Here is a 13260-nt window from a genome sequence, read left to right as displayed (position 1 = left end):
GTGGGAATATGTCCTGAGGCCCTTGCACCTGGTGTCCACTCGGTGCGACTTGTGAAACCAGTGTACCAGAGGAGGGCGGAGGGATAGACAGTCCAGTATTGCCAGCAGCAGCGAAAGCCTTCCCCATCAGTTGGAAGGCTGATCCACCTGAAGAGGAGTGAATGTCCAGGACAGGGGTCACACCCCTACCCTAAGTGGCTCAGCCTGTCAACCCAGAGTCCACGGATGGCTGTGGAGCAGCAAATTAAGCGTGTCACAACTGACATCCTAGGTCGTAGCAAAACTTTCCTGCCACGAAGGTAACTGCGGTTCCTTAGTGAGATCCATAAAGGGAACCGCAGAGGGGGAAGACTGTGCTATATCCATGGACTTCAAAGGCAATGAAGGAAGAGAATAAGAAGGGGTCTTTGGAGATGGGTGATCACCTCCCAAGGAAGGATAGGTCCTGGGGGGTGGGATACCTCTGGCTAAGAGCACCTGATCCACAAGACGCAACACATGATGTTCGGAAAGGCTTCTAGTGGACCTCACGGAGACTGAGGGAGAAATAGGCCTGTCCACAGAAGAGGCAAACTTGGTGCCCATTTCAACAGTCTGCACTGAGAACAACGATGCCGATAGAGACTGGACTACGGGTGTCTGCACCGAAGAAGTCATCAATGCCGAGGTCACGGTCTGCACCGACACAGGGATCGGTGCCGAAGTGGTTGTCGGTACCGAAGCTGGAACAGACAAAATTGGAGACAACACTAGAGCGTTGGTTCCGAGTAAGATGTTGGAGCCAGCGTGGTCAAGGTCTGCACCGACTGAGTGGTTGGTGCCAATACAGTAGTAATAGTCTGAACAGAGGAGCCCCTCGGTGCTGATATAGTGAAGGCTGCAGGAGAAGACGGAGCAGAGATCACTAATGGAGCCGAAGGCCTCAGTGCCGAAGGTCTAGGCACCGAAAGCACTGGGGCTGACTGAGTGAGCTCCAGAGCCGAAACTTCAGCCTTTTTAGGGTTTGGTTGGCAGGAGTCCCCAGCCAGGGACGAAGGCAAAGACTTGGCCTTAGTAGGAACATCCAAAATTTTCTTATCGGCTCTAGGAGGGGTTGAGGCCTCTGACCCAGAAATAGCCTCTGAAAAGGGAGATTTAAGAAGTCCCTTCAGCAACAACTTGTTTTTCCTTTCTAACAATGTTCTATTAGAAAAAAATTTCAAAGATAATACAGGGCGGGTCAACAGATAAGTGGAATGCCCCCAGACAATAAACGCACAAAGAGTGTGTATCAGAAGTAGGTAATTTGTGTCCACAATCAGAACACCGTTTAAAACCCGGACTGCGTTTCTTATCTGCCATGATAGAAAAAGTAGGTAGTAGAAAGGGTACCTGAAGGTATGAAAAAAAGAGGAGATTACCAACGATGGTAAGAGGAGAAATACCTCGCTGTAAAAAAGTAGAGAAAAGAGAAGAAAAACTCAAGAAAATATGGTCGCTAGATGTGATAGGGTAAGAGACAATGAAATAGAAACTTTTCTGACAGAAAAAGTTATATAAATGACTATTTTGACGACAAATAATTACACTTAGCTCAAGAGAAGCAGCTTGACACGACCAAATGGCAACGTGGCAAACGAAATCTGGGGTAACAGGGAGAGGGAGATTATGGGTAACAGTTTAGCTCGAGAGTTTGAAGCTGATGCGAGCTTGGAAAATGGCTGGCTCGGTTCAGAGGTCGGAACCGATACCCATGCGTAAGGAATGAACGAAGATTAACAATATCAGATATATTGATCTGAGTACTATAGAAGAGGAAAGTTAAATTGCCCTCAGAGACTAGTTTTAATCTGGCTTTGAAGAGCGCTGTTTTCCCACTACCAGATGCCTTTTGAAGCAGGGATGAGGCATATGGGGAAATTACTTTCACACCCACAAAGAGAAAATTACATTAGCATCACTATCAGTTTCCACAAGCTCCTGTAGTTTGGGAACCTTTGCATGGAGAATACTCCACTTTACAATCCTAAACTACCAAGGATAAGCATGCTGTTACCCAGGTCAATGCTGAAGGTGAAAGACAGAGATTACAAGAGACCAGCCACACATTTGCCACATTTCCCAAACTCTTCCCTGGAGTGAAGTCATTTTGCACAAACACTGTCCTGCGAGCCACAGCCAATTTTCTGCCTGGTTGCCACATCTTACACAGCACTTGTCCTCTCTCATAAGTCAAAAACTGAGTCTGGCCTAGGTTTTCCATGGAGGAAACACTTCACTAATGTAATATCCAACAAGCCTTTCGCAAAACCAGTCAATTCTGCCATTTTGACTCTCACAGAAGTCAAGCAAATCATTTTATTTGCCTTATGTAACACTATAAATCTTTAATTACATTTTTCATACCTCGTTTTCCATTAGAGTGAGCTCCGACTTAATTTGATCAAATCTTTGAACAGTCTCTCTTTCCTCTTTCTGAAGCTCTGTCATTTGCTGCCTGACTCTGTCACCATCTGTTGGTCATATAGTTATTTGGCATTTTCAACTGTGGCAACCTAACAGCTTTTTTATGTAAATATCAAGCATTCCCAACAAATTATATACCTCGATTCATATTACCTGTAGGCTATTGGTCACTTCACTCACATTTATTCTTAACCCACTGTTTAGCTTGTGTGTGTGGCTGAATACTGAACATTGTGTAACTACTACTCTGATTACAAACTAGTTCCCACTCAAAATACTCCACTCTCACTACACGTTCCATGACATTTATCCTACTCATTCAAAATCCCATTAAATTAATGCCTTTAATAAGCATCTTATTCCCATGATCAAAAGGCTGGACATGGGAAAGCATCCGACTTCTAAAAGTACCATGTAGGTGCCTTCCTATCTTCTGCATTTTGAAGTCACATTGCTATCCAAAGTCCCAAGTATGTCATGCTTAGTACCCAAGACATTAACTTCAAAGTGATAATCTGAATAGCCGCCTGTACTTGTCCTCAGTGCATATGATATGAACAGCACCACAAGGCCCGATTCTGAAAACCTGCTCTTACTCACAAGAAAAAATGCCAAACATGCATAAGTGATAAAACTTTGACTCTTCTGTTGTGACTAGATCTAAGTCAAGTGCTATCCAAAGCAGCAGTAAAAAAAAAAAAAACATCACTGCAAAAGAACCACAGACATTATTCATTGACCATCAAAGGCTGTGAGATGTAGTAGAGACACAGAAGGTAGATCTACCTTATTTTTATAGTATATGCATCTGTACATCATCCAAACATACACCTGAGGTATGCACTCTATAAATTCTATAAAGTTTTCCACAGACACCAACATGTATTACTTGCAGCAAAAGCATTTCTCAGACAGAATACTGAAAATGAATAGTCATTATCAGTAATTACAAATCCATCTTGAATCAAAATAGCATTTGGGACTCCACAGACAGAGTCAGTGTGGATGCTTGCCTTAACTAAAAAGCAGGCTAATATACTATAAACTTTAAGCATATGGTTATCTCCTTATTTCTGCAGGTAGGATGCGAGAGCTATACTTCTACAATGCCATTCCCACTAGAAAGAACCAGAGTATGCATCTGTTATTTAGGATAAAAACACAAGCTACTCGCAAGGTGGTATTTTTACAACCTCATGTTTATTAAGTAGTCGTTGATTAACTACAACAATAACAGCTCGACAAATTAAAACCCAAAAAATACAGCTGTGATATAACTGTCTACTGCAGACATGCATTGGATATTCTTACATTTGTTTACTGGGTGACTTTAAGGAAGCTATATAATCTCCAAAATAAATACTGCCAAATAGCTGTGTGAAACAAGTATTGCACTCTTTTGATTTTATATTACATGAAAGTCTGACATATACTAAACATCTGAATGACTAAGAACAGACATGTAAATAACCTCACCTGCAGTGTACTTTATCACAGTAACAAGTACTGGAAAAGACATCTTTCAAACAAGCTCGGATTTATGACTTTCTAAAGTATCATTGTTGTATGTTAATCATGCCCTCTGTAATCTACCAATATTTTGAATTTTTGCCATGTTCTGTTAATGTGCTAATATTTATGTTCATAGGTAGTTAATAGGAATGCAGTCTAGCAGATCATTAATAATCTAAGCCCAAATTTCTAATTTCCCCACAGCACTACCTGGTTAAGTGACTTGCTTAAGGTCATACAGTAAGCAAATGAAAGCTGAGTGAATCATATCCTATACCCCAAAAAGTAGCTCATTAACAGCTCATACCATTAACTCTACGCTTCAATTATGAAGCTACTTTCCTGGGTTTAGCTCTCAGCGTGTCATACAGCTGGAGTTTGGTCCTGGGCAATGCAACCCTAGGGTACTAATGACTATATCAATTTGTACCCAATTTTACTGGCTGCTGTTCTGGTCTGAAGTTGTAAAATGCTACTTAATATTTCTATTACACATTAATTTGAGATCCAACTACATTTTTTTTACATAGCTAGAATGACTTTATGTTTATTTCTACAATTCTAGATACATACTGCTGTACAATTACTTTAGAAGGAGTGGACAGTCTTACCACATATACAGTAATTGCACATTATGTATATATATATATATATATATATATATATATATATATATATATATATATACACACATTCATATACACACACACACAGACACACACACATTTATATATATCTATAGATATATGTCTAAAGGCATCAAAACCATGATTCCACATTAATTATATCAGTAACACAAAACTACCATTTAAAATAGTTGATAAAAAGCAAAGCTAAATTCTGTCTCATTTCTTTTCTGGGTGTAATAATGTAAGAAATTAATGAAAGGCTGACAGGCATTTTTTTCATAAAAAAGAGGATACCTTAACAGCTGCTGTTTATTACATGAACTAGTTTCTTACACAGTTTATCTGGAATTTTAAGAAAATGTTATTTCAAAAGTATAATCTGAATATTGCTCAGGCATGCAGCCTGAATAATGAGTTCCTGTTCTAGTCTTTGGCGTATGTTGATATTTGAAAATTAATAAAATCGAGAGAAACAGAGGGGAAGAAAGAGTGGCCATCAAGTTAATTTTCTGCGTGGGTAAACCTGCTTCTAATTCTGGTGAATGCAGGGGTTGTTTATTACTATGGATAATACTCCTCTAGAGAAAAAAAAAAAGTAGAGGGTCAGTGGATTTCTAAGTCTTTGTACCTGTGGTCTGCAGCTGACCTGGGACCATTATGACTTTACAATATCAACAGGGGAAGTTCCCTTTGGTTTCGGTCTTTAAGCCTTCTTTTCAGAGTGCACAGCAAAAGCATCACCAAGGCTACTATGAAAAATAACAATGGAAACCATTTAACCAGTAAAGAACTCCAAAAGAAACAAGTTAAGTTGAGCTACGATAGCAGAATTCATTGAATCAAAAGGTACTTTACAGACAGCTACTGAAAAGCTTTAGAAAATATAATTTCTATGTGGCGAAGACTAATCAGAAAACAGAAGTCAGTCAACTGTTTCGTATGAACTGGAGACACTTTATCAATAGTAAATCAATCTGGTGGCATTTATACTGGATGACAGATATAAAATAAATATTTATATCACATAAATTGCATCAATATAGCTAGAAGGGAGTTATTTATAATCTGCCAATAACTGATTATCCTAAAGGATCACATTTTCCACAGACTTTTTTTTCTACTTAAATGATTAATATGAATTCAGCACTGATGCCAATATCCAACACATCAATAATATTTTCTTATAGTATTATCTAAATTAAGAACAACTGTTTTAGTAATGTAGAATTGATGCATCAGTACAGCAGCTACGGTTAACTGACTGTCAAAAGGGGCACCTCTCCATTAGGCTATAATGTTACAGGTGATACCAAAGGACAAGCAGGAGCAGCAGGCCAGTAATTGTCTCCCTGACATGTTCTGCTGCAACAATTTGATTCATGAAATACCACAGAGGATTGAAGAGGTCATTGTGGGGAGGCAGTGAATACGCATCTGAGATAATTAAGATTTCATCCAAAGAAACGAGGAGGGGAAGTGAGCATCAGTTAGGAAAATCAATGAAAGTCTTTTATTTGCCATGACATAGATGTCTCAGTCAATAGAAAGTAATAAGCAAACCCAATCACAGTGGACAGGTGCCCACCTCGAAGGCTAGCAAAGGACTGCTACGGATGTTACAAATACAGTGTTCTGTAACTATCAGAAATGACTAAGTAGCCATACTGGTTAGGGAAGTGGGGAGAGGGCTGTATGACCTCAGCTGTACTAACAGTGCTCTGCTTGCTTGTCTAGCCAGAAGGAATATTGATGGCACCACTACAATACTGTAAGTGGAATACAATTTATGAATATAAACAAAGGAATAAGAGTTTTAGCTGAAAACTACAGACAGTTATTGTTAATAATGAAAGACAATGTACTCAAAGCTGCTGCAAAATGATGATCTCTTGTGCTGCCACTTTTTGCTGACAACAAAGATACCCTTGTCACAAAGGCAAAAGATCAATATAATTCCAACCCCCACAATAAGGAAGCTATAGTACCCTAATGTGGCAGATGCAGTTGTTTAGGCACGCTGATAACTCAGTCCCATGAGACTGAAATAAGTACAGCAATGTCCCAAATAAGCTTCCCTAAGTCCTGCCTGGATGCACAAACTTAGCTAGCTTTTCGGGGGTATTTATTTTTCAGGAAATTGGTAACTATAAAAAGAATTTTTTGTGGGTAAAGAGAAAGTGGGGAAAATATAAGATGCACAGCGTAGAAAATGTGAAAATAAATGTTAATAAAATTATGCACATAGAACTACACAAGACTAATAATGCAGAAAAAAAAGATGTCAGCCATATATTTATTGTTTGTATTGAACAGCAAATTATGGATTAAACTCCCTCCCCAGCCAAAGAAAACACCATGTTATATATAAAGAGTACTTAGCATTCAGAACTTGCATAAAATGATGATGCCATTAGAAATTCTCTCCTCTCATCAGAATTACCTGATTCTTCACATCAGAAGCACTGGAACCGGAAGGCCAATCACTGCCATAGCCAAACTTTTCAGTATACCCTGCACTTACACAGCTGTCATCTTTTACTCCTCAACTGCAGCAGAGTCGAACCGATTACCTGCCTTACTGTATGTACAGCACAGGAGGTTTGCAGCAGCCATGGTTCAAAGTGCAAGACTGCCTATCCCTTAACTTTTTCCATCTATATGAAGAAAATTTCCACCCATGCTTTTGTAAATGTGAACAGATACACATATATCATAAGTGGTACAAAGTGATAGCTACAGCTGTGTGAGTCACTGTTTACCACACAGTGATGAATAAAAGTTGAGGCATATAGCACACATTGTCATAGAAATCAGTAAACAATCGTGTGTCACAAACATTCAATGCTCAATACACCTCACTACAAACTGAATAATTATTTTTATTTCAGTGCATAGTGCAGGAAACACTTTTGAACCCTGCTGCCAGACAGCATGCCATCAAAGCTACAGTACACTCTACAATGATCCCACATTCAAGAATTTGCCCGGGCTATTTAGAAATTAACTAGGCAAAGAAGTAAGCAGGACTATGACGTCACATTGACCAAATGCACTTTAGTGGACTGTGTGTGACACCACAAAGCAGTGGTATAAAAAGCATCTGTGCTCATCCAACATGAAAGAGATTTTCAGAAAGAACTTCAGCTTTTGTCTTTAATAAAGTGAATATCAACTAAGCACTCTATGTACACATAAAAACAAAGAAAATAAAAAACAGTATCACCTGTTGCTTTTTTGTTCATCACAAGATTAAATTTATAATGAAAAAATACAGACAATAAGCATGGACAAAAATTTCACAGGCCATGTCTGGTCTTCACAAAGGACTGACTCAAACAATGATGAAACAATGTTTAATCAAACACACATGCATCACAGCAAACGGTTCACTCATTGCTGAAGAAGCAACAAGTGGAAAAAGAAACAACTTGCATGGATGAAAAAGACGCAAAGTTATAGATAAGAAAATTCATTTCCAATCAAAATGAGACGAAAAACATATCCCAAAGAAGATCATAGTCCACAGGAATGGCCCAAACTGACAGCTATGCACTAAGAAACTCACATGAATTGGAAATGTGCCCCTTTCTTCCCATTAGTCCCTTCTTCAAATCTAGAACACTAGACTAGGATGGACACCTCCCATAAATACTAGAACCAGTCACTACAGTAACCAAAGCCATAATTTCCAAACAACAACTGAGATAGCACAACAGCAGCAAAGAGAACAAACAATCAGGCTAGATCTCAGTAACCAAATGACCAGTCTGAGGCAATAATGGCAAAAACCCCAAAAAAAAAAAAAAAAAAGAGTAGGAAAAAAAACAGCAAAAAACAAAAATGGAACAAGTGGGCTAGGTTGTCAATCCCTGCCATCTTGTCCAACAGTACATCACATAATTTCACAAGTGTGGTGATCACAGGGGAGAGGAACAAATATTTCAGACATTGGATCTAACATATTATGGGATTCAGAGAGTTTCTCATCACCAGCAGCACTAACTGGCTAACACAAACTGGTCAACTAGAGCAATAATGCAAATCTCTGATTCAGAGATAAATCAAAGCTGAAGAGAACAACACCGCATTAGCAGCTAATTACCATGTCTCTAAACTGAACACCATGCTGTCAGACTTAACTGCACTAGTGTTCTCCCTATCAGCTTGGTTATCTACACACCTCACACATGGGCACCTGTGCATAAATACACAAACAGTCACCTTACAATCAAACATCCATGCATGCGTGCAGGTACACGCACATAGGTAAGTACTGGGCTAGCTGCTCTTGTGGGCAATTTTAAGCCTATCCAATTTCCCTTTTAAAAATGAGAATCAACCATTGTGCCTTGGGTCTGTGAGGTAAACACCTTAACCATTACACCAACCCCCAAGGATGCGAATCAAACTATGTACTCTGTGTTTGTGAGGTAAGCCCCCTAACCATTATGTCATCTCTCAACATGCACATCCAAACAGCCAAAAACAAGCTCTTATGTTCATGGAAAGACTTACACACCTGCATGCTCCAACACACATACACACCAACAAACACACAGAGACATGCTCACACCCGTGGTTCTGTCAAACTTACCTGTACTTACACTATAATCCACAACCAGCTATGGGTGGCTAGGTGAATGCCATCATAAGATGGCATTACTTTTTTCCTCATAGTAAATAATTAACTCACTAGACCACATTAATCCACTGCCAGTTCTATTTCCGGGGGAGAGCACATGGCTAATTTATATTAGCCCCTCTGCCATGCTGCCAGGAATTGAGGCTTTGTAAACTTCTATAAAGCAAAATTCCAACTCTAATGAGAAAGAATGATCCTTCTGGGGGTCTGGGAACAGAGCATTAATTTGACAAACAACAGAAAGGCAAGAATAAAATGCTAACACATAATGTTTTTTAACAAATGACTAGGCCAAATCTAGGTCATGTAAATTAAATAAGCAGTTACGCAATCTAAGAAATTCATCGTTAACATGATAAAAATGTATCATCTAACAGTAAGAGAAATCTTTTTTTGGTTTTGATAGGTAGAGATTTCCTTGTTACAAAAAAACTGCCTAAATGCAAGGTATTGTTAGGAATCAAAACATTACTTCCATTCCAGCAAGTGAAACCTAAACAGGATATGATGATGGAATGCTCATAATTGCTGCTACACTAGCACATGTTCTCTTAGTGGAAGTCAAAGAGAAGGAGGTGTACTGTCTTGGGAAAGGGTGTCCATGGTGATCTTAGCAGAAAAATTACTATTAGAACCAGACAAGCACTTTTGCTTTTTGCCTTTGGAAGTATTCTCTGAATTAGGGGTATACGTATGGGCAGAACAATGCATACATAAGACTACCCCCTTCTATCTAAGGTCTTGAGAGACAGTGTTTTGTTCCTTGATCAAGAAGTGGAGAGGTTGACCAGTGCTTTGAGAGGTGCACCTTCAGCATCCATCTCATTAAAGTCATAAAATGTAAACTTTATGCAGTGAATTACCATTTGTGGCCTATGCACATTGAATAATTCAGCTCGTCTGCCCAACTGTTGTGTTTCCTAAAAAAAGGTGAAAACCTACTAAATGAATACTGAAAGACAACAGCTAGCTCCCACAAGCCAATGGTGAATCTGAATAACTAGAAAGATCTCACCCTTCCCTGTCTATATAGCATGAATGTGATGTTGTCCAAACCATCTGCCAGACATCACAACCCAGGCTTTTTCCTTTATAGGAAGACCCTCAAATTCCACTTTTTCCCCGCAAGAGTTTAATTAGATTCTCAAAGGGAAATATATATATATTTTTTTTTATTCAAGGTTATGTTTAGGCATCGAAATGTTTTTAATAAACAAGTAGTTTCCGAACACACTGATGGCAAGATAAAAAGCTAGAATTCCCTTCAGACTGCTATGCATTTCCATCAGACAGAGAAAGCAAAAAATCTGATCTGACCAGGTTTCAAAATTACCTTCCTAAACTACAATCGAGACATCTGTGTTCTTTGCATTCGTTCAGTACCTTAGCAGCTGGAAAGAAAAATTTCCTAACTTTGTCTGGGCTACTTAAATCTACCAATTCATCTTTTTTAAAGGATGGTTTCAACGTACTTTCAAGGAAACCTCCAATCGAGCCTAAAAACTCCTCAAATAATGCTGAAACGTCCTCACATGCCATCCTATAACACCGTGATGGCTGACATGTAGAGTAGAGTGTTGAAATAAAATTTGGCTGACAAAAATGTCTGGGTAGCTACTGACTGAAAGGTTGCCACAATCTCTTGCACTCCTTCCTGAGTCAGGAAAAGTCTTTCCCATGACCGGACTAACGTGGGTGTTGATAAAGATGCAGATCCAGACCCATGTCCTGATACAGGCTCCATAAGCTCATTTTACCCCTCAACATAAAGCGTAACAATGCACATGTACATACAGCTAATCGATATGGCCTCCAGTGGGTAGTTGTGACAGGTCTCAAGGCCTGGCCCACAAGTTTCATTACTTTTTTTTTTTAGGTTGAACAGCAATAAAAACACAATCCTGTGTACTCAATGCCATGCATCTTAGTGGTTGTAGTCTATGTTCTCCAGCTTTAATAACAGCACTTAGTGGATTGAACTGGTGTTTCCAGAATGCACTGCACTCTACTAGATGATAAATATTGCCTGCTCATGCATTTCCATTTGCAAAATAATCACTGAGGTGATCAGTTGAAAGAAGAGTAAGACTTGGTCAAGAAGATGAATTTGGAAGAATCAGGACAGGAAATTATCATTACTATTATTATAATTAGTATTTGAAAAAGAGAGAAATAAAGTGCTTAATACCTTTTCAATATTACAACAAATAAAAATGTACTCTGTCTGTGCCTTTAAGTTATTTTTCCTGAGTTTGAAATGGGGTGCTGCATTGACCATATGATGTAGTCTGACTGAATTCCGTGGTGAAGTCAAGAACAGCAGGCTTATTACATTGTCTTATCCAGTCAAAAGTCATTTGTCTGGAATTACAAAAAAAAGTACACATTGGAGACGCTCTGGCAGTTCATACATATCAAATGTATCTCCTCAGATGTATTTCATTTTTGGATTTAAATTTAAAAATTTCACACTGTTGTTTCACATTGAAATGGTATGTCAAACATTCATTAATTATATTTTTAATAGTAACATTAATTCATCAGAATAACTTTTGTAAATACAAAGTAACACACTTTAACTATGCTGAAGACATTACTAAGCGTTCAACATTTTGCCTTTTTATTACAGATTATGAGAGGTACTAAGTTCCACATTTTAGGACAGCCCCTCTCAACTATCTCCAATTTCGATGAATGCCCCAGTTTTGATTCCTATTTTCTGTCTGTTTCTCATAAACTGTGTGTTTTTCTGGTAAATTGTTGAGGACTGCATTTACTAAATAATGATAAGACATTTGACTTTCAGACTTCATATCTTTCAGAAAATGCATACTAATGTAAAACTTTTTATTTCAGCAGCTTTCTAAGTATAAAAGACCAACACTTAAAATATGTTCTTGATTTTGGGCCTTTGTCCAGTACTTTTTTGATTTTTTTCTCTAACTCCTGTGCTAAAAGGATGAGAGCTACTTTGTAGATACAAGTCTGAGACCCATGGCTATAATATAATACAATATGATGCTGATGAATGTATATGAAGTTTAGGCAATAAATATATTTATATAATATTGGAGAAATGCACATTTGCCAAGGACAGCTGAGTGACATATCAGAAACCTTGTATTTCAGGAAGATGACAACGGAGCTGTTGCAATCTTCTTTATGTATACTATGTCATTTCATAAGTGGCCATTTTAACAGCTGAGGGTAAAGAATTATTGGTATCAATACTATTACCTACCATAACACTGTAGAAAGCAGTCTGGAACACACTGGTGATTTTATAATCTACCAAAGTGTTAGGTTTTAAGACGGCCTCATATTTAAGATAAACAGATTAAATGAGTAAAACAGGAAGATGGTTATACTGAGAAAATGGTGGGTGGCAGCACGTAATCCATGTGAAGATGGACTAGTTATTGGAGCCTTTTGGACCCTGTAACTTTCACAGAGATGTATGGGTTGGGTGTGGGCATGTGTGATTGGAAACAGCAACATCCCATCACTTTTTTTCTGGCAAGCATATATCTTGCGATCCTTGTGAAACTGTTAATTAAAGTTCAGTTCATCTGTCAGGACTACCTTGATGTGGAGTATATGTACAACATATTTGTACATTTTCCCACTAAATGGAACATGCTTTAAGAAACATGTTCATATGAAAACATTTTACACAACTTCAGTGACAGGGATTTTGTCAAGTTTTCCTTGATTTTGTGAAGCAAACCACCAGGTATGTTGTCTGGGGCCAAGGAAGTTGAGTATTTTAATTTACTTGGCACAGCAGTTATTATGTCTGCAGTTATATAAAGGATGTCTCCTTGTGTCTCCTTAGCAATTTTGTTACTTACTGTAAAGTTTGTACAATATTTTTCTGCAAGGACATTTCCATGCTTGTAGCACACATCTTGACCCATTCAGACTTGCTGCTAAATTAAGTTAATGAATGAGTGTGACTATGAGCACTCATTGTTTGTTGGACAGAATACAGCCCATGAACAAACAACCCGACAACAGCATTACATTAAAATC

At 38.4% G+C, this 13260-nt stretch overlaps 1 protein-coding gene across 2 annotated transcripts in view; it reads right to left on the bottom strand.

Moving 5' to 3' along the window:
• MAP2K5 (mitogen-activated protein kinase kinase 5) overlaps window positions 1-13260 on the bottom strand; it is a 3489187-nt gene that overhangs the window by 2150650 nt on the left and 1325277 nt on the right. The window lies entirely within an intron of this gene.

The sequence above is a fragment of the Protopterus annectens genome, chromosome 7.part0, assembly GCF_019279795.1.
Source record: "Protopterus annectens isolate FY-2018-M chromosome 7.part0, PAN1.0, whole genome shotgun sequence".
Taxonomy (NCBI): domain Eukaryota; kingdom Metazoa; phylum Chordata; order Ceratodontiformes; family Protopteridae; genus Protopterus; species Protopterus annectens.
This window is presented reverse-complemented; position numbering and strand designations above follow the sequence as displayed.